At 45.7% G+C, this 24,217-nt stretch overlaps 1 long non-coding RNA gene across 1 annotated transcript; it reads left to right on the top strand.

Moving 5' to 3' along the window:
• Positions 711–19,148, top strand: LOC110399778. The gene is made up of 2 exons (XR_002439402.1): positions 711–1,087; positions 18,810–19,148. It is a non-coding gene; the product is annotated as an uncharacterized LOC110399778 (long non-coding RNA).

Raw genomic sequence — 24,217 nt, 5'->3', positions numbered from 1 at the left:
ATTGAGGAATGGCTCTTCCTCAGACAAAAGAGGGAAGATAGGGAGAAAGCATGGGAAGGGAGGAAGAGGCACAGAAGGTCGATTGGCTGGACCGGAGATGGGGACCAGCAAGGAGCAGAGCCACGAGCTCGGTCTGCGGCTCCCAGCATGCAGAACAGTGCTAAAGGCATCCACCAGCACTGCTCCTGGGTCAGATCTCTGAGCTCCTGACCAGTGACCAGCCTGGGGTAGAGGCAGGAGCACTCTGAAGCCGTCACCTCAGTCTGTAAGTCTTTAGCAGAGAGCCAACTCCATTTCTTGAATCCAGCACTTTTAGTTGTGGACTTAGAAAGGAGCGGCTTTGTGGACTCTAATTCAAACTCTGGAAGGGACTTTTTCCTGGTGATTCTCTGCTTGCCCACAGCAGGTTAGATGAAGGGGTTAATAAGATATTATTTCCCCAGAAAAGCCCTGACGGTGCATTTCCTCACAGCTTGCCTGCCAGGCTTGGCCCAGCTCTGTGGATCAAAGGCTGGTTATCACTAATATTGAGCTGTTGTAACCTCTGTCCCCTTTGATTAAAGCGGCGCTGCTGTGAATTTCTCAGTTAATCACGCCTTGGCTCGTGGGGTCAGCTTGCAACTTGGCAAGTTCAGAAAACTACAGCTGAGGAGAGAAAGGTAAAATGTATTATGCAAATGTGATTATGATTGAGTCCGACTCCACCCGGCCCTGGCCTTGTGCTGCTGGAGGAGAGGAGCAAACAGCCCAAACTGCTAAGGAGGGGAGTACGCAGCTGGCATGCACAGGCTCCTTTCCCCTCCCTGGAGCTTTCTGTGATGCTGAGGAGCGTGGTGTCTGGGGACTCTGTGAAGCCCACTGGCGAGGCACGGTGTGTTCAGAGGAGAATTCGACCCCCAAGATGTTTTCCAGCCCTGAGAGCTATAATTTACAATTTTCCCTTGGATCGCATTAAGTGGGAGCTCTGCCAGTGGGTTCAGGACCACTAACTCTGCTTTCCACTCCACATCACTTCCTTAAGCCTCAGGATGAGAGAGAGCAGCAGACATCACAGCAATGCGGATCTGATTTCAAAGCCCCCGGTCAGGTAGGCAGGTGTGTGAGTCACAGGGTGTACGCGCAGAGCCAGCAGGAAGGCTTCAGCCCCAGGAAGGACATAGCGTGGGATGGGAAAGTGAATGTAGCTGGCAGTGAAATAATTAGTGGATTAATTGTGTTAGTGAACATGGCAGCCTAACCCTGTTCTGAGGATGCTGAAGGATGGACCTGCTGAGTAGAAAAAGGAGGTCAGGAGAATTGAGTTTTGTTACAGAAATTGCTCTTTCCCATTCAGTGTTTTGGTTTCCCTGGTACTGCGGTGTAGTGGCAGTGCCGTGCCGTGTGGAGGTGAAGCTGAGAGTTCCTCATCACTCAGGGTACATCTCAGTAACCCCTGAAACTGGCGGTCAAGAACTGGGCTATCTATGCACATATGGTAAAGACATATGTACACGTAGAGATTTTAATGTTGTAGAAATACCAGTAAAATATATCAGTGAAACACTTCCACTGTGGTCACAAAACTGAGTACTTCCCTACGGAATGCAAGCAAAATGAGCTATGGCTACAACTCTGTTGTTGCCACTGTTGCAGCACATTCAGGTGTGATTTTCCCAGCTGCCTCTTACTCTCTTGCTCAAGGTTTAAATCCTGGCTGTCAGCGTTGCATCTGGAGAGCCAGGCCTGTGCAGAGGTCAGACTGATGGCTGCTGTGGCTGGGGCCAGCTGGGAGCAGCCGAGCAGGGAGCAGGTCCGTGGCCTGGGCACCTGGCTCCCTGTGCCAGAACTCCTGCTCCTCCCAGCTCTGGCTGGCTGCTGTAGCAGTGGTTCTCAGACTCAGGATGATGGTTACGGACAAAGGGAGTTTGCTCTTTCCACTGGCCTAGCAGAATGTTTCCTTATCTGTTCGCATTCTCACGGGATCTCAAACTAGTTTGCTAAGACACCGCATTCCTGTCTTCCTGCTTACTCTGGCTGCTGGAGGAAAGGGGTATCCTCCTGCAGCTGCTGAAACCTGTTGTACTTTTTGCTATATCACTGAGAGGAGGGAGGGGAAAGAAAGGTGTTTGTGGAGAGACTGCAGTTCAGGAGCGCTGGTGAGAGCGGCACAGGCGGATGCCGACTCCAGCTGCGCTGCGGTCGGAGCTGTGCGCAGAGTAGCGGGCGGGCGGTGAGGCAGGGCTGCTGCTGCGCTGTGGGTCGGAGCCCAGGGCAGAGCACGGGGGGAGTGGGGAGCGCTGGAGGAAGAGCGAGCACGGCGGGGCATTCTTGATCAGACCCGCTAATTAACTGCTCGCTCTTATTTTATTTACCCCAATCTTTCAATTTTTGCATCATTTGTTTCCTTGTTCAAGCGAAACAGCAAGAAACTTTTTAAAATTTAAATTCAGAAGTGCTGGAACTGGGCTCCTGCTGGGGAGAAAGTCCTGGAGCTCTGCTCCTGATGGCTTTTGGGAATGGATGGCAGTGTTTCACTGTCTCTTGCTCCCTTCCAAGAGCAGGTACCATTCTGCTCTTTGGGGGCATGTGGCTCTCATTATGTTATCAAACCTCACAAGCATGGGAATGGAACTGCAATGCCTGCTGCTATTTGAAAGACCCCCAAGCTTGAATTTTAGTAGGTAACGCATACAGACGTCTTCCCATCATGAGATTTTCCTCCCTTTACATCTGTCTTTCCCTTGTAAGCTTCTCAGTCCTTTTGCACTGTTTCATTCTGAAAGATTCTTAATGCATAATTCTTCCGAATTTTTTAGAGATGGCAAAACTGCTGTCCAGATGGCTCACAGGACATGGTCCTGGGCAGGATTAAATTAAAAATCACATCATACCTGCAATCTCCCCTTTTTCCTTTTTTTTTTTTAATTTTTTTTTTGTCAAAGCGCTTTGGGAAGATGAAGCAACGCTGCTGTCCCCATTGCACAAATAAATCATGACTGGTGCCCCCAAGCTCATGGGAGAAGTTGATGCTAGAGTCAAGAAGTGAGGAAGTGTTCCTAGTAGTCTGTTGTGTCATATGCTGCCTCCCTAGGGAAAGTGGCTTTTCCTCCAGCTTCTGTTTTCTTATCTCCTGAATCTCCCTCTGATTTATTGGTCAAGCCTAAGAGAAGAGACTGTCATTGCACCGTGAGCTGAGAGTTGACAGAGTTTGCTCTTGGAGAAGCTCTGCCACACCAGGATACTCCACTGGGGGCACCTCCTTGGGGTTGGGCTGAGGACAGACAGCTTCACTGCCCAGGTTGCTGTCACCAAATGCTGCACTCGGCAAGACTGCTCCTTAGTTCTCAGTAAGGCTCTGCAGGGCAGGAGCTGAACCTCGAACTTCTCTGTAAACTGTGAACTAATGTAATTGTGAAAGAAAGGGCGTGTTGGGCCAGAAACAGATCTGAGTCACTTAGGATCTCACTCCAGAGATTCTCCTTAGAACAATGAGGACCTTCAGCCTAGGTGAACCTTCCAGCATCCTTTCTGTGGTCTCCTTTGCAGATATGGATCACTTGGTCTGTAAAGGAGCTAAAAAAATTGAACTTTCATTGGATTTCAGAAGAACCTGAAAGTTGGACATTTTTCTCCCTTCAGTTAGCTTAAAATCTCTATCAGTGACATACAACAGGTGAAGAGCGGGTTTCTTTAAAACACTTAAGGCCATATTTTCTAGTCATTAGTACATGATTCATGCGCTACTGGATATCCCAGCAATGTTAATGCAATTGATTCAACCGCAGGTACTGCTGGAATTTCTATTTGATACGATGGTTTTTATGCATGCCATGTTTTTATGCATTACAGGGCATGAAGGAAAGTTATGCCAGGGCAAACAGGAGTCATGGTGTAATGGGTCTGCAATTCAGGCTGTTATAGATGCTTCAGAAGAGATGTTTCTGTGGACAGTCTGTGCAATAAAGTACAGCACTTCTGAGGCTGCTCTGATCTACGTTCCAAATTTCCTCCTGCAACAAGCCAGTATCCCAAAGTTACAGAGGGGGCAAATGCTAACCCCCTTTAACTTAAAGGTCCAGCACAAAACCTTCGGTCTTACTTACTCATCATAGTCAATTGTTTCAGCAGTGCCCAGTACCCTCATGTCCTGCTTTCTCTCCCTGCATCTTCTGTCCTTCCTTCTTTCCTCCCCTCCTCCACTTGCCTCTTGCCCTTCCTTTCCCTCTTTTCTTTGCCTCAGCCCTCTACTTCCCTGCAAGAGTTTGCTGCCTCTTGATTAAAATGTTGACTTTAACTTGGAATTAACCTGATTAATGTAATTGAAAGTAAAAGTCCGCTGCTCAGCACTTTGGGTGATGAGTGGAGATGGATTGAGAAAGAAAGCTTTCAGATTGAATACACTTCTCTCCTCTGGCTGTTAATTGCACCGTTTACTGGTACCTGACTCACTGACCGTCAGTGTTTAGTCCAGTTAATGATGATACACAGTCCATACTTTCCAGAGATAATTAAAAAACATTCGAGCAGACACTCTGCTGCAGAGAGCTTTCCTATCTGTCGCAGTCAGCAGGCCCTGGGGTTAGGGGTTGCAGGTTGGAGAGAGAGGGAGAGAGAGAGGGCTGCTCTGTGGGTGCACTGAGTTGAGCTGGCCTTGGCTACGTGGCTGTTTACGTAGCTGTTTCGAAGAGAATAAGGAAGAAAAATACTGCTGGCATCCTTCTGTCTGGCTTTTGACTGCACAATATTGTGCATGGAGGAGCACGAAGGCTCTCTGGAGTCGGGTCTGTTTTTGTGCTTGCAAGGCACTTTGGCTAAGCCATAGGATTTGTAAGTAGAGTTCTGTTCCTGCAAAGTCATTTGAGTTCTTATCTGTAAGAGTAACTCAGCACTGAGATCCGTGACAATTAGGCATTTAAAGGCTTTTTACATCTAGACATTGGTCTCTTGTGGCATACTTCCACATCTGCAAAGTAGAAATGCTCAGACTTCCTTACAGATGGAGAACTCTCATGTTACTGTAGACGGACATGTAGAGAAAATGCCTTGGCTACCGTATCCCAGAGACTCCTGTATATGACAATGGTGGTAAAAAAACTTTTTCCTCCAAATATAAGAATCCAATTGGAAGCAGACTGAAGAGGGTTGTGATGAGAAGTCATACATTCCCGAAAAGAGTATTCGGGCAAAACAGGCCATTTTGTAGCAATGCTAGGATTCGTTAACATATTTGCTAATGACCTGAACCAAGATAATGGGAGCCTGTACGTGTCACAGAGGTAGGTATGATGATCAAGTCCAAGAAAAAATGACAAAGAACTTATGAGAGACCTGACAAAAAGTAGATGAATATGTAAGACTGCATAGATTTACACGGGGAAGGAATCCTGAAAACATACACTCTGCCTTCCTGAGTCCCATGTTGCGACAGAAGTCATTAAGAGAGTAAGAGTTCATTATATCCAATAGCTAATCACTGTAAGTTAAAACTGTGGGCTGTATTTTTCATTTGAATTTGTCTGCATTTTAACTTCCAGCCACTGTTTCTTGTTTCTCTGTTAGACTGAAAAGCTCTTATACCTTGCTCATACTCAGTTCTGTGTTAGACTCAGTGCAAAATAATGCACATCAAAATAAATTGTTTGCATTTCTCACGTGCCTCATGCTGTCAACTCAGGAAAATAAAGCTAGGTGTCACTGTGACCAACTCAACAAACATGAGTGCTCAGAGTGTCCTCAACCACCCTTTCTTGTCCTGCTGCCATTTTCCTTTCCACACAGGCGATGTGCAGTGACCTGACTATGAGCAGTGATGAAGCTCTGGGGAAGAGGCTGGGATTTTAATGAGAGGAGTGGGGTGAGTGTTTATATTACAGTAGTGATGAAAAGCTCTCATGAGATCAGAGCCCTTGTCATGATAGGTTTTATGGGTTTTTTTGTTTGGTTTTGTTTAAAAAAAAAAAAAAGAAAAAATGCAGATTATATCCCATGGGATGCATAATCCAAATGCTCTGGGATCTGGAAAGCCTGTATCCTCTTACACATGGGAAGTCGAGATGTGAATGGTGAACCACAGACAGGAGCAGAATGAGGACTGGAGCCCTTACCTCTTGCCCCTAAGTCCAGTACTGGTATTGTAAGAGCCTCCTGCACACTGAATGACATTTTAAATTTATTGTTATACAAACAAGATGGAGTGATTCTTTTTCATACCACGTCTCACTCCCACGAGACTAGGAGTGTGCATGTAGCAGTGGCATGTATCTATACATTGAAATAAAATCTAAATAAGGATGCTAGTAAATGTTGGGGCTAAAAGATCTCCCCTCCCTTGAGCAGGGAATTTTCAAGTGCTTCAATCTAGCTCTTTCCAGGCACAGTATCTGGTCAGACACCTCTTCAAGACGCTTAGCCTGGGCATCCAAAAATACTGCCTCCAGGAGAATGTCTTTTGTCCTACTTCTCTGTCTAAAGGCATGTTGGGTTTTGTTGTTTATTTGTTTTTGCTTCAAGCAAAAGCTTTGAAAATCTCTGGTAAATCCTAGCTGTAAGAAAAAAAGATGAAAATTACTAAACTCTGAAATATCAGTGGAAAGCTTTGTGCCCTGACTCTGTTCCATTACCCTTCCCTTTTCACTTTTCACTTTTCACTCCTATATCTGATTTAACCTTTGTTCTTTGCCATGGTTATGACATCTTCTCTGACCCTTCTCTCTGCGCCACCAGCTGCCAGGTCACTCATCTTTGTCTATAACACAAGGCTGTCTCTATCACCCCTCCTAAGCTATCCCATACAGCATGGGGATGCTTTCATCTTCAAGGAAACCAAGACTTGAAAGGGCACAGGGACTTGGTCAGGGCCACCTTGCAAGTTTTCAGCACAGCTTGGTTTCACCAGCTCCAGGTGCTCCCCAGTCACCTAGGAGCTGGGTAGCCTTCCTCTTGATTTTCAGTGAGATTTTTTTTACATAGAAAAAATCTCCCCTCCTACTAGTAGTGTTAAGACCTGAAGAGGGAACATTTCCTCACAGTGGGCCAGCTTCTGCCCCTGGTAGATTTGTGCCTCTGCAGGTGGCAGATGGGTGCTCCTGGAGGTACGGCTGGGGTTCCTGTGGCCTGGCCTGCGGGCTGCTGTCTGAGCTCTGAAGAGAGAGAGGCCCTGCTGCAGGCTGCTGTGGAGCTGGCCTTGGTGGCACCAAGCATGGCCATGGCTGAGCCGGCAGGGCAGAGCACAGCAGCATCCCCTTGCCACAAGACGGACTGTGCTGGCACCTGCAGAGAGGCTGGGCCGGCTCTCGTTTGCTATTCCCTGCACACACTCAGGGAGCCTCGTGCACTAAGTGACATCAAGGCTCATTATTTTCATCAGATGCCACATTTGTAACCTGTTACCGAGTAAATTGTGATAAAATAGGCTGGAGCAGCCCAGGGTCTGACTCTGTGCTGAGATGGCTGCTGTGAGTGTGGCAGGCAGACACGGAGCCTTGCAGGGCTGCTGGCTCCAGCACTATAATGGAGCAGGGAGCCCCTTGGTGGCAGGGCGCCGGACCAGAAGACACCTATGATGCACTGTGTTGGCAAACCGCATGCTTCGGATGAAAGGGAGAGGAGACCCTTCCAGTGACCACGGGAGGTGGTTCTCTATTTACCTCCATTCCTTTCCTTACTTACCATTGCGTAAACTGAGATACGGAGAAAGAAAAATGGCTCACCCAGTGTCACATAGTAAATGGCAACTTTATCTCCTGGCTCTCCATCCTGAGCGGTCCCTCACACATTGCAGGGTAGGTGGCAGCGGGACAGCGGTTTTCACATTTCTTTACCCCCATGTCAGAGTCCAGCTGACGTGTGTGACTTGCTGTGGCAGTTGTGAGAGCACGGGAAAACTGAAAGCTCTTTTCCAGGGCTTAGTTGTCTCTCTTTCGAGGTTCTCAAGGCTGTCTGGGATATCCCGGTTTTTGAAGGAGGCCTGCATTTATTTCCATGCTCAGAGGCACCAACTCTACTCTAGTTGTGTTTTGATTCCCTTCTAAGCTTTCCTTATCCCTGCAGCTGTAAACATGTTTGATCCAACTGCGTATCATGAGGCTGGATTAGATTCTTTCTTCAGTTTGTATGTGGAAGATTTGAGGCAATGAGAAGGCAAGAAATTTCTACCAGGACACATCTGTGTCTTTGAGTCAGAGGGCCCTAGAGCAGCTGACTCTTCAGTGCAACCTCCCCTGACGTATATTCCCTGCTTCTGACATACACTGAAGTACCTGCTGTGGGTTTAAGGAACAAATGGAACTTACAGGAGAGCTCAGAACTTTTGGTGCTGTGTGTATATGTAACCACACTCCATAGCATATATTAAAATAGGCTTCCAAATAATTTTTTCACAGGATTAATAAAGACTAAATAGCAAATAAAAAGATGCTTTGGGCATGAATAGTGCGTGTTACTGCTGGTGCCACAACTGAATGTGCTGGAGATGGTTATAAATGATGGTTTAAATATAGGGTTTCTTAGGAATTTTAAAACATCAGAAAATGTGCTGAGATCTAAAACAAGAATGGTTTTTGAGAAGTTTTGGCTGAAATGAATGAAGCTATTTGAGGGCAGTATAAATATTTCACTTTGGCAAAATCTAATGCTGTGTTTTTAGAGCCTTTCTGTATTCTGATCTTTTACAAAAGAAAGAAAATGTTGCAGTGAAAATGTTTTCAATAAAAATGCAAACAATTATAGCTGGAAAAAAATTATATCCGGAAGAAAAATATTTCAAATTTTTAGAGTTTACAAATGCCTCTGATGTGGTGAAACCATGAAATACTTCACTGATATCAAAGGCAGATTTACTGGGGGAGGAGGGAAGTGTGCCCAAGCTTTTTTTCCCCCTAGCTTTAGGTGTATGCACCTACTGCTGGACTCTGGTGACCAGCTCTTTACTGCAGCTCTCCTTTAACGCTTACTGATCCCTTATAAATATAATAAAGTGTGTGCTTTCCTCTCTGCCCCAAAGGTCTTACAATTTAAATTGGCAGTTCAGAAAAGTTATCTCCCTGTTTCAGGAACCGGAGCATAGCAGGATCAGTGATTTGCTCAAGGTGACATGGAATTGTAAAGATGGGGACCGGCTCATTCCCCTGTTGGGATGCGATCTCTCCCCCAAGCCACCCCTGGTGCTGGGAGCCCTCTGGCCTGGGAGCTGGCCTGTGGCAGGAGGTGGCCACGGCTGGGGACCCGTGTGGACGGCCATCTCTGCTGCAGCTGTCACTGCTCTTTGCTGACAGTTGCTGTAATCCATGCTGCCTGCTTTTATGGTGCTAATTAATCTCCTGTAATTAATGAAATCCTTTTACCTCACGTTCCTCCCATTTCTTTCCTCTTTGCCTCTCTTCACCTTACGCAGCTGAAACCTACAGTCCTCCTTGAGCGGGGCCTGATAAAATCTCAGCCTTTCAGCATCGCTGTGCGCTCCACTGCGGCAGCACTGGTGCCTCCATCTGCTTTTCTCCTTTGGTGCGGTAGCAGCTTAATCTTCGTGGCCTGTTATCTTTGAAGCACACTTGATTTCTCCAAAGAAAAACAGCTCAGCATTTTAGTACCCGCTGCTTTCCCTCTTAGCAAAGCTGCACATCGTTGCTGTTTAACCATGGCCTCACAGGCGCTGTGTGTGGAATGGCATTCCTTTGGATAGACTCATGGGCTTGGTTGGGAGAGTGCATTCAGACAGCATTGTTTGTATGTGTCTTTGCACTCCAGGACTAAGCTATAATTCTGTCCCCTAACTCCTACTTAAAATATTTTCTCTCTCCTCCTCAAGGGATAGAGTCTCATTCTGTGGAACTTGTCATTCTGTGATAGGTAACTTGAGCAGAAAAAAGGCTCGAGAGGTGTCTGTCTAGATGTACCCAACCTGTCCAGCCTGTTGTGAGTTATCATGTCTGGTATTCCTGAAAGAGCAGCAACTAGAGCCCTGCTGTACAAGCAGTACACAGAACAGCAGAAATCTAGTCCTGGTCCTGAAGGATGCTCAGTTCAGTCCTACTTCTGGACTCATAGACACATGTCACCACTTGCCTGAAAGGTGATAAAAGTTGAGGGAGCCAAGCTATGAGCATTACAAGGATAGGTTTCCATACCTCTGCAGCTAATGACGGTGTATTTTCCCCAGTGCAGACCGTGCCAGATACATTGCTCTCTTTGTGAGTCTTCAGCAGTTTCTTTCCCGCTCTCAAGATGTGAGTTTGCAGTGCCTCTCCTCCAGCTGTATGGCTGATTTACATACAGAAGGGTGATCAGCTGTGGGAAGAACAGCCTAGCGGATCAAATACTAAGTGACATTAAATGGCATACAAGTGACATTACTTCGATTCTCTGCTGAGCTATGAGCTGCTGTGTAACGGTGCACACAGTAATTAATTCCTATGCCTCAGCTCCCCAGCTGTAAAATGGGCCTGGTTCTGTGTTCCTGGGAAGTCCTTCATCAGCCTGAGGCCAACCGCAGCAATGCCTGCGGAGAGTTTGGAAACTGCTGGTGAGGCCCATTTAGACATGCCCTTCGAAAGCTGCCAAAAAGGCAGTTACTGTGGTCAGGAGGAATTGTACCATGCCTTGTTTGTATGGCAGAGGTGCATGGGGACCCTATAGTTACACTCTTGGTATTTTTCTGCCCATCCTCATCCCTCTGAGTGAGAACGCACACACAGTCTAGTGGAAGGGAGAGTTGCAGACCAGCTCCTTAGCATGATATACTGATCTAAGCATACAAATTGGTAGAGGGAGATATGTTGACACTGGAAAAACTTTCACGGATGGTATTTAGTTTATTGTTTAATCAGAGAGAGAGAAAGAAGTATGCTTTATAGACGGGTAGTAGGGAAGTGACTAAAACATTGCTCTGTCTCACTGAGCAGATGTGTTTACTCACTGGGATTCTCACTTTGCTCATGATGGTGTAAATCAGTAAGTATTCTGCTAAAGTAAATGAGTAAAGGAATTTTTGTCACTTTCTCTGTGTGTTCAGGCAAAATCAAGGCGCTGGTGTAGCATCAAGTCACTGTTACACCACAAACTGAATGCTCTGTGAAAGGTATATGCCTTGCAGCTTTACAGGGCCAATTCTGCTCCTGGTTGTGCTGATGTAAATCACAGATGGTCCGCATCGGATCAGGATAAAGTTCAAGTGGCTGAACAAAACCTGACTCAATATGTAGAATTATCTGGGAAAGGATGGGAGCAATGGAGACCGTATAGGCTTATCAAAAGGCCTTGTGTTCCTCTCCTGGCTCCATACAGAAGGCCTACCCTGCTTTGGCTCTGCCTCAGCTCAGAGTCAGACCCCTAGTGCTCCTTGCACAGATCTTTGCTTCTGGATTGGAGAGGATTGCAGCTGAGCTGTGGGGCACAGAGCTTTCTCCCCCCAAGGGCAATCCCTTCTGCCTCTGGAAGGAGGCCTGTGGAGCAGTGCCTGCTCTCTTGCCCCACTGTGCTGATGAAGTGGTAAATGAGTAACGCAGGCTGTGAGGTACAGGGTCTGCACCAGCACCACGCATGACACTGAGCTGCAAAGCAAGGGGAGCTAGGGCAGCTGCCTCTCTGGGATCAGGTGTCAAGGAGAGGTAGCGGGAGGTGAGAAGTGCCAGGAATGCTGATTCCCAGCTGGCTCTGGAAACAGGTCATGCCGGTGTCCATCCCACTCAGATCAATTATTCAGGTGCTCTTTGAAAGCACACATGCAGAAAGTGAAGACAGCTTGGCTTCACCTGCTGGAAAACAAGCACTCCTAAGCTCCAGGGCCAAAGCAAGGCTCCTGCTGCATATAGTGCCTGCAGCTCCTGCTGCCTTTGTGGCAGCAGGTCTCTGTTACAGCAGGCTTTCCCATACAGGCCTGGACTATGTGGGCCTTCCTCCTTTTCAGGCTTCAGGAGGTTCTTTGCATCCCAGGTGGGCAGTGCAGTCCTGATGCCATGGGTTGGTCATGTAAAAAGAGGAACCTGAAGGACAGCTGCCGAGTGCCCTCTGGGCAGTGTTGAGTGATTTCTGCATATCACTAGGAAGAACATTTCACAGAGTCTGAAAGAACTGAATAAGGTAACATAAACTTGAGATTTCCAGGACAAGGGCAGTGTGTGCTCTTTTGTGCCGTGGTGCTGCAACCTCTCTGCTGAAGTGATGCAGTCCCAGCACTGACTCCTGTGCTGTGAGAGCAGTGGTGCTTAGCACTCAGTGCCACGCAGCATCTTCAAGCAGGAAAAAGGCTGTGCAACTGTTGGTGATGGTGGTCTGTGCCCACCAGTCTCCCCCGATCCCTCTCCCATGAATTGTTATCGACTGCAGACCCATCAGGATGCCTGATGGGCAGTGAAGTGGTGCGGTAATCTCAGATTGAGAACTGAGAGTTGTTGGTTCATTGTCTTTGAGCTCGGAGAGGCAAGTTGCTACATCCTGCCAGGAGGTGATGCTTTGGGAAAGAAGCGTGCGTAGGGAGGGACAGTACAAAGCGTTGCCTGCTCTGCAGGTTCACAGCAGAGCTGCAGAGCAAGGACTTGCTGAGTTCTCTGGCCTGCAAAGTGAGCTCTTTGAGGACAGAGGGTGGCACAACCTTGTTACAGCAGAACACAGGGCGATCCTGCAAGACGAAAATATCCTTCTGTTCTGCAGAACACGTTTTATCTTTATTAACTGTCTTATTCAACAGCAAAGGCAATCAGCGGCTCCCTAACAGTCTGTCCCAAGACAAAAGTAAATTTTCTGACCTGATTATTCTTAGGTCCTCTGTATCAAAACTCTTTCATATCTGATTTATCCTGTCATCTCTGCTCTGTGAAGGTGTAGATTATTTCTGGCACCAAGTAGGAATATTTAAAAATATTTATCTGTTATTATGGGTTTTTTATAGGATGGCCACAGAGTCCGAGTGACCTCAGCATTACTTGCAGTATCTGGGCTCTGGGGGCTCCTGTTCCAAAGAAGTTAAAGTGAGGTGAAAGTTATGATAGTCCAGTATACAAGCTGTAATTGGAGAGGATTAGCCTGTAATGTGATTTCCATTCTGAGTATCTGAAATGAGCTTTTTAAAGGAAAAACTGATAATTGTATACTGAAGTTTCACTTTTAAAATTCATTATTTTCTCCGTCATTTTTCAGGTAAAGCATAAGAATGAAACGAACAGAACTAGCAGTGATCTCTGGGGTTATCAAGTCTGTTCTTTTCCACTATGAAAATGGCTTCTTTGGCTAAGTGCTGTACTGTAATGACTACAGAAATTGCAGGGAGCAGCTCCTGCTTCTATGTGTGCGCCCGTACCCTGAGTTGGGGTACAGGTACTGCCCACACACGCCCTGTGGGTCAGCTGTACACATCTGTGCCTGTGTGCATTGCTCATTGGCTGAAACGTGAGAGTCTCTTCCTCTTCTCATGTGAAAGCAAAGAACAGAAAACATTTTCCATCTAAATTTCTCTATGAAATAGTGGTTAGTAGTAAAAAATGAATGCTAACGGGCTCCTTAAAGCCTGACTGAGAAATGCTTGGAAGGGCTTTGTAAGGTCCCATGTGGTTGGAATAGTCCTTTGTCAGCTGAGTTTCCTCATCAGGCTCTGTCTTCCATAACACGCTGAGATTTATCCCTTACTGAGTAAGTACTGGGAGAAAGGAGTCATAAATATAGATGCAGATAGATACATAAATACAGGCTGTCATTGGATCAGGTGTTCACTTTGAGCCTTTTGTTGTTCCACATGCACTCTTTAGAGGTCTCGTTAGGTCTTGAACACAAAACAGGATCTTCCTGGGCTTACGTGAGGCATCTCTATTCTGAGGAAGCCAGCACAGGTGTTCCCTATGTTCTGGAGGGCTCACAGGAAGAGTGGGAGCCAGTGGTTGTGGAGCTGTGACTGCGTCAGGCTGCTCTGGGAACTGGGGGGCTCAGGGAAGCTGTCTAGGGAGGCTTTGACTGGTAGCTCCAGCATGGCAGGGTGCACTTGTAGTGTGTCACAGTAACCTATAGCTGATGTGCTGTGAAAAACCAGAACCTCTCTTAGAAAATTGAAAGACGTGTCTGACCTGCTAGCTTTTCCTGCCCCGGGTTTGCCATGGCACAGGACAATGCAAGGGTTTCATGCCTTACAGCAGACCATGCTGGGGCTGGGACAGGTGAAGGCAATAGCTTTTCACCAAGATGGAACTGCAGTGTTTCCCTCAGTCAGGCTGCTGCTGCTGCCATTTGTGTGTCCCTTGTGCACTGATCGGCATGGAGGGACAAACGTGCTCACAGAGAGACACTGGCAGAAGAGGTGCGCTTAAGCCCCCTATCTGAACACTCCCAAAAGCTGAACAATCCAGTCTGGGAACCCCAAATTTTGAAGCACAACTCGGTGTCTCCAGGCACTGGAGCAGATAAGGTGTACTGGAAGTGGCCAGACACCACAGCTCTTCTGGGCGCTGCTAATCTGGTAAGAGGATGAGAGGTAATGGCCTTAAGTAGCACCAGGAGACGTTCAGGTTGGGTATTAGGATATTTCTTCTCAGAAAGAGTGGCAGTGCACTAGAACAGGCTGCCCAGTGAGGTGGTGGAGTCACCATCCCTGGAGGTGCTCAAGAAAAGGGCAGATGTGGCACTGAGGGACATGGTTAGTGGGCATGGTGGGGGTGGGTTGATGGTTGGACTAGGTGATCTTAGAGGTCTTTTCCAACCTTAATGATTCTATGAATCAGATGTGGAGGGAGAGAGTCTCTTTTCACTGTGCCGTATGGATCGGCCATGCCAGTGCGACATCACTGCCAGGATTTCTTTGTGTTCTTGAGCTTTTAAATGGAGAATTGGGAAATACTGGGAGATACATGTTATATTGAATTACTCCAGAATGCATCTGACTGTTTTCCAGCCATCAGGAGAATGTGAAAAGCAGCACGTGCATCACTTGTACATCTCTGCCATATGGTGGGGACATACTTCTGTCCCTTGCTTAAAGGTGGAGATACGTCTCGCGGCCTGGCTTCATGTTTTTTTTTCTCAGGGGGAAATGAATGTTTTCAAGTCCTGAAGGCACAGCAGGGTGGAGAGGGGCATGACAAAAAGGCTAGACAAAAATATTCAGAAAGAGTTTAACTATGGTTGATCCTGCCTAGGCAGGGACATGGTCTGGATGGTGTTGATTTCCTGCAGTCCACTCTAGCCTTATTTTCTTCGGTTCTGTAAAAAGATAGAATAATTATTTCTGTTACTACTGAGCACTTAAGGAGTGCTCCTCAGAGATCAGAATTGGGTGTTGCCTCGTGCTGTACTGGCACGGAGGAGAAAGATGGTCTTGCCCTCAGAGAGCTCACAGCTATGAGTCAAGCAGCAGCGGATAGCAAAGACAGCTGAGGGAATAGAGTGCGGAGCAGTGAGACGCTATTGATCAGCAGGATAGGCAGTACTCATAATACATCAGCAGCCTAACTGCTGTCAGATTTTTGCAGGCATCATGGCTAAGGAGAATGTGAAGGAGGATAATGAGGAAGCTTTGCAAATGAAATCTCCAGGCTCCCACCACCTCTGCTCCAGAGCCGGGCAGCAGCAGGATGATGGCTTGCTCCCACTTGTGCTGTTCTTGCCGCCCCGCCTGCCGCTGCCCACTCGTGCTGAGGGCACAGGTGTTGCTCCTGCAAACTTGCTTCAGGCTGTGTCGTAGCGGGGTGGCAGAGGCAGAACCGCGATGTGGCCCGCTGTCCCACATGCTGAGGGACCTCCTCCGGTGACAAGAAGTAAAGTTGATGAGTCTGTATCGAGACAGTGAAGTGACCCCCGTGCTGCTCCACATAATTAATAAATAAAGCACTGGGGGAGTTTTTGCCATGCCGGCTGCTATGACAGGGCTGTCTACGGTGCACTTAAGCATTAAATGACCAATTTCTGTCAGACTAACTTCCCAAGCCTCTCTCTCTCTCTCTCTCTCTCTCTCACAAAGCTAGCTTCCTCGCTCCCTGCACTTGGAGTTTTTCAGCAACTGATGGCTCCTGGTTCATTTCTGTGGAATTAATTGGTCCCTGAATGAATTCTGTTGACAGGGCAATTTATCATGTGTTTGGGTTGACAGTGTTGGATACCGGTAAAGGGGGGGAGTGGTGTGCGAGTGGGATGAGGGGAGATGGACAGGGTGGGGGTGGGTGGGAGGATGAGGAAGAAGAGGAGGAGAAGAAAGAGGAGGTGGAGGAGGAGATTGTTTTAAAAAAATAGAATAAGAGAGAGGTTAAATCTTGTTCCTCCTTGACTCCCTGAAGTCCAACTCAATGCAGTGGCTCACTCATGAGAGGGATGGGGAGAAGAAGAGGGGAGGCAGGGAATGCTGCTTCTCTTGTGACAGGAATCAGGAGGCTGCTTTTCCACAATTTGCACCATGGCTTGGGAAAAAAATGACACAAGAGAAAGCAAGTAGTTGTATGTTATCTCTGGGGCTCAGTCTCAAGCCTGCATATGTATTGCTCACATCCCTACTTTATTCTCATAATAGAGTGGGTTGGAAGCTAGGAACAAATCCAGTTAACCCTCAGCATGCTGAGGTTCACTGTTTCACTGAATGCTGTTCAGCACCTCAGCGTGCACTGGTGTCTGCTGGTCAGGAACACCCAAGGAGTCTCATCCTACAGAAAGACATCAGCAATTTGGGTCTGCAGTTTCCCTCAGTGTGTGGCTTTGACAGCCTCAAATTACATAATTTCACATCTTCCAAGATGGGGACAATGAAGAACTTCCTGATATAATTAAAATTACGTTGTAACTGCATTGTCTTTACAATGTTGTGACTCTGGCTTATGGATTTAGTTCTCAGCATGGCCTAGATGCTGACAAGATCTAGTGCTAAATGGGAGGAGGCAAAGCGAGAGATGTAGGAAGCAGGAGGGTGGCACAGGCAAACTTTAGAGGAGAATTTGAGAGATGCTGTTTGTAGGACCCCTGCAAGTCGGAAAGCCAGTTATAGTTACTAGCACTAGGAGGAAACATATAGGAAAAGGTAACCATGCAAAGATGTTGTGGGTAAAGAGAAGACTTATTTTAAAATACTTTCGTTATCCTTCTCTTGGTACGGCTACTCCAAGGAAATGGTGCAGGCAACTCCTTCTGAAGGCTTTTGCAACAGGTTTCCATTGCAGCTACACAGGTCAATAAAGCTGTAACTCATCTGTGGTGCAGACGGTCCAATCTAGAAATAGTTCCATTGGAGCTGAGAGGATCCAGAACAACAGTCAGGACTTGAGGTAACTTGCTATGGAGGCAATACATGAATGTAGCTATTTTTGTTGTGAGATCCTAAAGTATAACCTGTTTAAAGACAGGACCAGCATGTTGTTGTAGTTTGGTAAGGCAAAACCCAAAAATGCACATGGAAACTAACACACATTGTCAATGGTGGCAATAATATCCGAGCAGTGACTTTTCTGCCTAGAGGTCAAGCAAACAGACAAACTTAAATCAGAGAGCCTGGGAGATGTGTACAGTGCCTGGAAAAGACTAGTCTGAATTGGGGATGTCTATGCAAGGAGATTCCAGTTAGCTAAATCCCACAGAACAGAAGCATTCTTGATTGCTGATGAGAAGGTGCTTGTGTGGGAGTTAAGGGTCTTTTTATAAAGACTAAGACATGAAGTCTAGATACGCATTACTTGTAAAGTGCATTTTTTCTCAATAGAAACAAGATTAGCAATGTTACAGCTTATAAATGCCAAGGTGAAGAATATAAGGGTTGATAGTGAAGGCTCTGCAGCTTGGTATACACAGATCTGAAGCTCCAGCAGCGCTGCATTGATAGTAGGTATATTCAACCAGAAATAACGTGTTGTGTTTTCAGCAGTGCAGGTAATCACCTGTCAAAATATTTTAGCTTGGGTTCAGTATATTTTCCAGCACTAGAACCTTTATATTTTGTAGTGAATGTTCCTCTGAAACAGATTCCCCAGCTCAACCCCAGCTACAGAACCTGAAGCAGGAATTAATTCAGAGCAGCCCTATGGGTATCTCATATCAGAGGCCAGACAAGATGATCACAGTGTGCTAGGAATCTCCTCTGGGGTAGCTGTGGCAATGAACTTGAAAACAGCTATCTTAAAAGTCAGTGCCTGATTCCAGTTTCACTTATACACTGTTTACATGAGTGTAGCTCTTCCGGCTTCAGACTTCTGATTGACAGTAGTGGATGCAGAAGGCAAATCAAGCTATGAGAAAAGTGATTATGATCAGGCTGTCCTGAGCCAGTCAGGTGAACATGACACAGGGCACATTAATAGAGCAAATGAGTGTGTTTCACTTGTGTTTCTGAGCCTCTGGGACAGAAACAGAAAAGTTTTTATAGGATACAATGGCCAGATAGACGTGATGGCAAGATAGACAACTTAAAAATTAATCAACATACACATTTATCAGAATTGTAGGCCAGAGACACAGGCTGATTCCTCACTTTGAATGCTAAATCCATGGACTTAGGAACACAGGGTTTGTAAGAGTGTGTCAGGCTCATGGTTTGTAAGGTCTGTGATCTCTAGCAGTAGTCTCAAAGATTCTTAAGAGGAAGGCTGAAGAACCATGCAATGGGCAGATGTAGGAGGAATCTGCAGGTTATTGGGAGCTCAAGCGGCTTGCAGTTGGCTTAATCCCAGAAATGCTAGTATCTTTCCAGAATGCTTGTTCAATGCTAATCTATAAAACTATTTGTGTTTGGTTTTTTTCCTGGAATCGTGGTGACTTCCTGTGGTTATAAATTCGGTTGGTCAAAATAAACGCTATTGGGGAAAAATTTTAATCTGCTTTGAATTTGCTGCTTTGTAATCTAATCAAGTGTTTTCTTTTTCTTGTGTTCTTGTGACCTGCAGGTTATGGTTTTGCTAAGGAAGTCTCTGGCATGGCTTTAAGAGAATGTTCAGGAGCCATTGTGATGAATTCCAATTAAGAGTCTTCCTGACACCAGAGGATACAGAAGTCAAAGAATGCCCTCAGCAGCACAGCAACAGACTGCACAGAGCACAGATAAATGTAAGAAAATGGCATAATTGTAAAACAGAATAGAAAATTCCTGAAGAAATGAAAGGGCTTTGAATTTGGAAGACTCTCCAAATGAATTGTTCAGCTAAGGTTTCTGCCTGGAGCCTGAAAGAACTTGATAGAAGATTGTTGTATGCTTGATGTGGAAAATAGTGGAATGATAAAAATACTTTGCCTTGTTTTGAATTGATTAATCTGGAATGGAAGTTTGTAGAAAGTTGTGGATTGGGATCATGAACAAGAGTTTTTTATCGTTACATGAGACTTGTAAGGAAAATTTATTGTTTGATCAATGGTAAGAGATTCCTGAGAACCTTTGCTGTGCTCCTTATTTTAGTTGAAGGTTTGGGAAGTCTGTTGCTCCTAAAGATCCTTACATGTGTTCTAAGATAACGCCAGTGCCTGATCTTGGAAGAGAAGTAGGAATCCTCAGTATGTTGGGGAGGTGGTGATAATCTGCATAGCAACTTGTCTTTACCTGGTTCTGTGTATTACTGGTTAAAGGAAATTCTGAGAACTGACCTCCCAGCCAACTGGATACTCAGTCATGAACAGAGCTGGCCAATTCTCTCTTTGCAGAGAGAAGAATTTGCAGTTGGTTTTTCTCTTTTAACACGACAGAAGTAACGTGTCATACCGTTACTGTGGCATTAACTGAGCTAAACCGGAGCTAGCCAATGAGTCTGAGGGACTTGATGTAAATAAATATCCATGTGGCTGTAGTGTTGAGAAAATGTAGTAATCTTGGACAGAAAGTTAAATTGTCCTTGCTAGAGCTGAGAGCTGTAGATGACTGCGTCAAGTTGGTTGCTGTCAGTATCATGCATTATCTAACGCTGGGGGCATGCCGGAATTCAACAGCAGAGACTACTGTGAGTACTAATTTACTACTTTGAGAGCTTGAAGGAACCGTCTTTGTTCTAGGAATGTAATATCCTCCATGGAGGAGGTATGGGTCATGATCACAAAAAGGTGATACGTAATGTTTTTGCTTTCAGACTCTCTTACTAAAACCCACGTTCTTCTCTTTTTGACCTCTTCAGTCTGCGCTGTAATTTAGGTGAATTGTTCACCATAATTCCCAAATATTCTGATGTCTCCTTCTCTTCTGAGAGAACAGTTGATGTTTGTTCTCAGTCTCAGTTTGTGAAGGCAAATAGGTCTCATATCAAATCAAAATATTATTGATTTTTTGCTTTCACTGTATCAGACAAACAAAATACATATGAAGAGGAAAAACACCTGAATAAACAAACAGTAACAGATCACAACGAGCAATCCATACCCAAAGATAAAAATAGACACAGAGCAATACTGGAGATACTGATAAAAAAGCCGTTTGGTTTCTATAATCAAAGGCTGTTTCAAGTTCCCTTTAATTTTGTTTCTACTCCACTTCCCCTCTTTTTGGTAGGAATTTACTTAGTGGAATCTTGACATGGAGCAGGATTTTCTGGGAAGTCAGTAATAGCGGAGAAGTTACCTCCAAGGAAGAGACATGTTTGACATCACCAGGATGTTTCCCATGAATGAATTTGTGGCCTTTTCCAAGAAAATGTTTTCTGTTTCTGGTGTATTTTGCTGTAGCTCATAGGGGCCCAGCCCCTGGTTGGGGGCCAGCAGCCTGTTACCGTACCTGCTCTACAAAAACAAAACAGTAAAAGAATTCCTGCTTCAGGCAGCGATAACCTGAATCTAACGAGTAATCACCTGATGCAGACAGATGGGGAACACAATGAAATAGCTGGGGAAAGGGTATTTGAAGTCCTTTCTGATTTATAGTAAAACTTAAAGGTAAAAGTAGTGAACTACACATATTTACATACTGAGCTCAGATTTGGAGCCCTTGAAGACCAGTCAGGTCCTCAGCTGAGGACTCAGTTCAGGAAACAGAGCTTCTGAAATATTCTGACAAAGGTGAAACTAAGGAACAAAATACAGTTCAGAAGGCGGGCCAATTTCTCCATGATTACTGGCCAATAAATCCTCAAAGCAGAGTACTGACCTGGGAATAAATCATGGAAAGAAACTGCACTCCAATCCTGAATGCATCTGCAAAAAGAACAAATAGCTCATGAACTGGGAAAGTACTAGGCTGACAGTGATTTGGGGAAGTTGTACTCTTTGTTCAGATCTCTGAATACAGATTACTTTTTAGAGAGCTCCTTCTGGGAATCTTGGCCAAGCCTCTCCCTGTATTAACAGCTTTATGACCTTTCTTTAGGCTGTCAGCGTGCTTCTGTGAGCTGTCTGTCAGCGCTTGCTTTCTGCTATGTAACAGTCTGAAGTTTCTCTTATGTTTTGTCACAGCATTTCCAGTGGATTTGCTTAGACTTTCTTTACATTTTGTGCAAGCATTCCTCTGCCATAAAAGGATGCAGCAAGTAGAAAACCTGTTCTGAAGATTCGTTATCTTTCATTTATTTCCTCCAGGATGTGGCAGACATTTCAAAACATGTCAGTAAGGTGAGTATAAGAAGCCACCTCTAGTCCCTTCAAAGAACATGATCACATCCCAGCAGCCTTCTGCTGAGCTGGTAGTGGATGTCCCTCTTTGCTTTTCTTCCTGTCTGCGTAGAGGAGGATCTCTGACGAGATTGATGTGTCGTTCTCGTTCTGTCAATGATCAGATGAGCAGCACTGAATGAGTCACTTCCCCTCTCTGTTTTGTCTAATTATAAGTAGGCTGGTCAGGACAGGAATGATGTCTTAGTTTGCACAGTACACAACACATGGACTCTTCTCAGTATTTCTAGGTGATCTTGTAATATGGTTCATAATGACAGTGCCTAAGGCCTGTAACATTTCCTTCCATGACGGCAGCCTGTGGCTGTACAGCTCTGTGTACTCATTCAGTACCGCTGAAGCTGCCTGCTAGCAGCAGTATTTCAGCAGTTTTTTCACGATCCTGCGCAGCGATGTACAGATCATATTCTGACCTTATGCGCTTAGCCCAGCAAATGTGTCTTTGTATGCTAACTGGCCTAATCCGGTCAGTGTTTCATTGCATGAAAACCAGTACTTTGTATGCCTAGTTTGGCAAGTCTCAAATGCTCAGTAAGCAAGAAACACTGTCCTCCACCTGCAAGAATAATGCAACGAGCTTAAGTGTCATTAAGAGATTTTTGGCTTTTTGTCTTGTCTTTTTGAGCCTGTATTATTTGAAACTGGTTGGTGAAACCAATGAACTCACAACTGTTGAAGAAGGCTGAGATTTTCGTCTTGTATCATATATCTTCAACTGGAGCAAAAGCACAAAATTTTCACGACTTGTACAACTGTGAGAATCAGTAATGTACCAGTCTGGTTTTAAGGGAACTGTCTGTTTGCTGCACTGCCAAGAGAGTTACGCTGATATCTGCAAGCAATGTAAGTGACGTACGATGGCAGAGCTGTTCTGAGCAAAACAAAGTAGGGAGAGAAAATACAGGTCCATGAGATGGAGTTTGTGATGGGGTGCTTAGGAGGCAGCATAAATCCGTCATCAGGCAGCAGCTCTGTGGAAGTACAGGTTTCTGGAACGGTTCAGTGGCAACCTAATGCAAATGATTATACTTTGAAAAATTAGGCCAAATTCTCCTTTTGAGTGCAAAAGAAACAGTAAGTAAAAATTTGGTACCCTTCTTTGGTGCAGACAGTAGAGTTCAGAATTTTCTAGAGAAAACTGGGCATGGAGAGCTTTCCTCTGAGCCTGACCTCTCGGGGGGCTATTCCTACAGTACCATCAGCTCCTGAGCTCATCTGCTTCTCCCAGGGCTCTGGGTGAGCTGGTGCTGTTTGCTGCCATTTTTCTGTCTCTCTCGTGCGGATGTAACAAACACTTCCCTTGACTCAGTCGATGCACCCAGCTACAGTCCCCTCCTCGCTGAGCAGAGATGTGGGAACACATTCCCTGCACGATGCTGCTACATGCAGCAGCTTTGGGATGTCTTCGGGTACGTGCCCTCCTCTTCTGTGGCATTACAGCTCAGTCCCCAGAGAGACAGCATGTCATTTTTAACAGTCTCACTTTATCCCTTAAACCACGTAAAACCTGCAGAACATAAGAACACAAAGTTCTTACTTAATACGTGGGAAAAAACGGCTGGAACAAAAGGTGATGCCAGTTCCTCGCCCCTCACCAGAGCTATGAGGAAAGAGCCAAGCTGCAATCTACTGCAACTGAGGAGCTGAACTCCCCCTTCTTCTTCTCCTGGCCCAGCCCAGCCCCCAGGAAGGGCTCAGCGCCCCGTGAACGGAGTCCCCCCGAGCGCGGTGCGGAGCCGGAGGAGTGACAGGTGCCTCCTGATATGCCTAAATGAGAAGAGCCAATCGGAGGAGCCTGCCCAGCTTTTGTTGTCATCTGGCTTTGCTCATGAAATATGAGTTTGATTGACAGATGCATCAAGGTTCACAGTTTATTGGTTTTTGCAAAAGAGCCAGATCTGCCAATTTAGACAGGGGAGTGACACAAAACTTTCCATCTAAATGGACTAATTTTACCACAGGGAATTCCTAGGCAGAGCGCGCCAAGGCAGGCGCAGTCCTGTTTTATTTTTTAACAAGGACTGAATGACAAATATAAACGACAGTTCTGGGCTGACGGAACATCAGCATTTGACACTTCACAGGGGAGCGGTGAAATAAACAATAGGCAGAGAAATTGAATTAGAATCAGATGAGAGTCAGCTAGAGGGGGAGAGGAGGGCCTGATTCTCTACTAGATCATTTATAAAAGAGCAAACTGAATACTAAGTAGGTATAACATGATCACATCCTGGTTTATTAGCAAATTTAACCTGCTAGCGTGTTGTACTTGTGTGATGTAAATTAATCACTGGACAAAAGTGGGTTGTAGGGGAGAGCAGTGCACGGGGGTGGCAGTGTATGCGGGGTTCTGTTCGTGGTACTGCAAACTTCTGTGTTGATGGTACTCCGTGTAACTTACAGACTGCGCAGAGTTACAGAGCAAGAAGTATGACAAGTTCATGCAATTTCTCTCCTGTTGCCACTGCCCATTGCTCTCAGAGTTCTGTCTGGTCTGCCTGTGTTCTTGCACTTGATAACTTTTGGGTGCTCAGCTTTGTAGCTTTAGCTCAATTCTTTTACTACTGTTTTTTTTTCTATAGGGCTTTTCAATTTACAACAGGCAATCTTTGACATTTAAGAATGATAATTCTGTACACAATCAGTCTGGGGCTTCTGAGTGCGGACTCTTTCTGCTTGAGATAAGAGGTTGTCTCAGCTGCTAGCACAAGCA

This window comes from Numida meleagris, chromosome 5 (genome assembly GCF_002078875.1).
Source record: "Numida meleagris isolate 19003 breed g44 Domestic line chromosome 5, NumMel1.0, whole genome shotgun sequence".
NCBI classification, from domain to species: Eukaryota; Metazoa; Chordata; class Aves; order Galliformes; family Numididae; genus Numida; species Numida meleagris.
The sequence above is the reverse complement of the archived record's forward strand: the minus strand, read 5'-3'. Positions and strand labels throughout refer to the sequence as shown.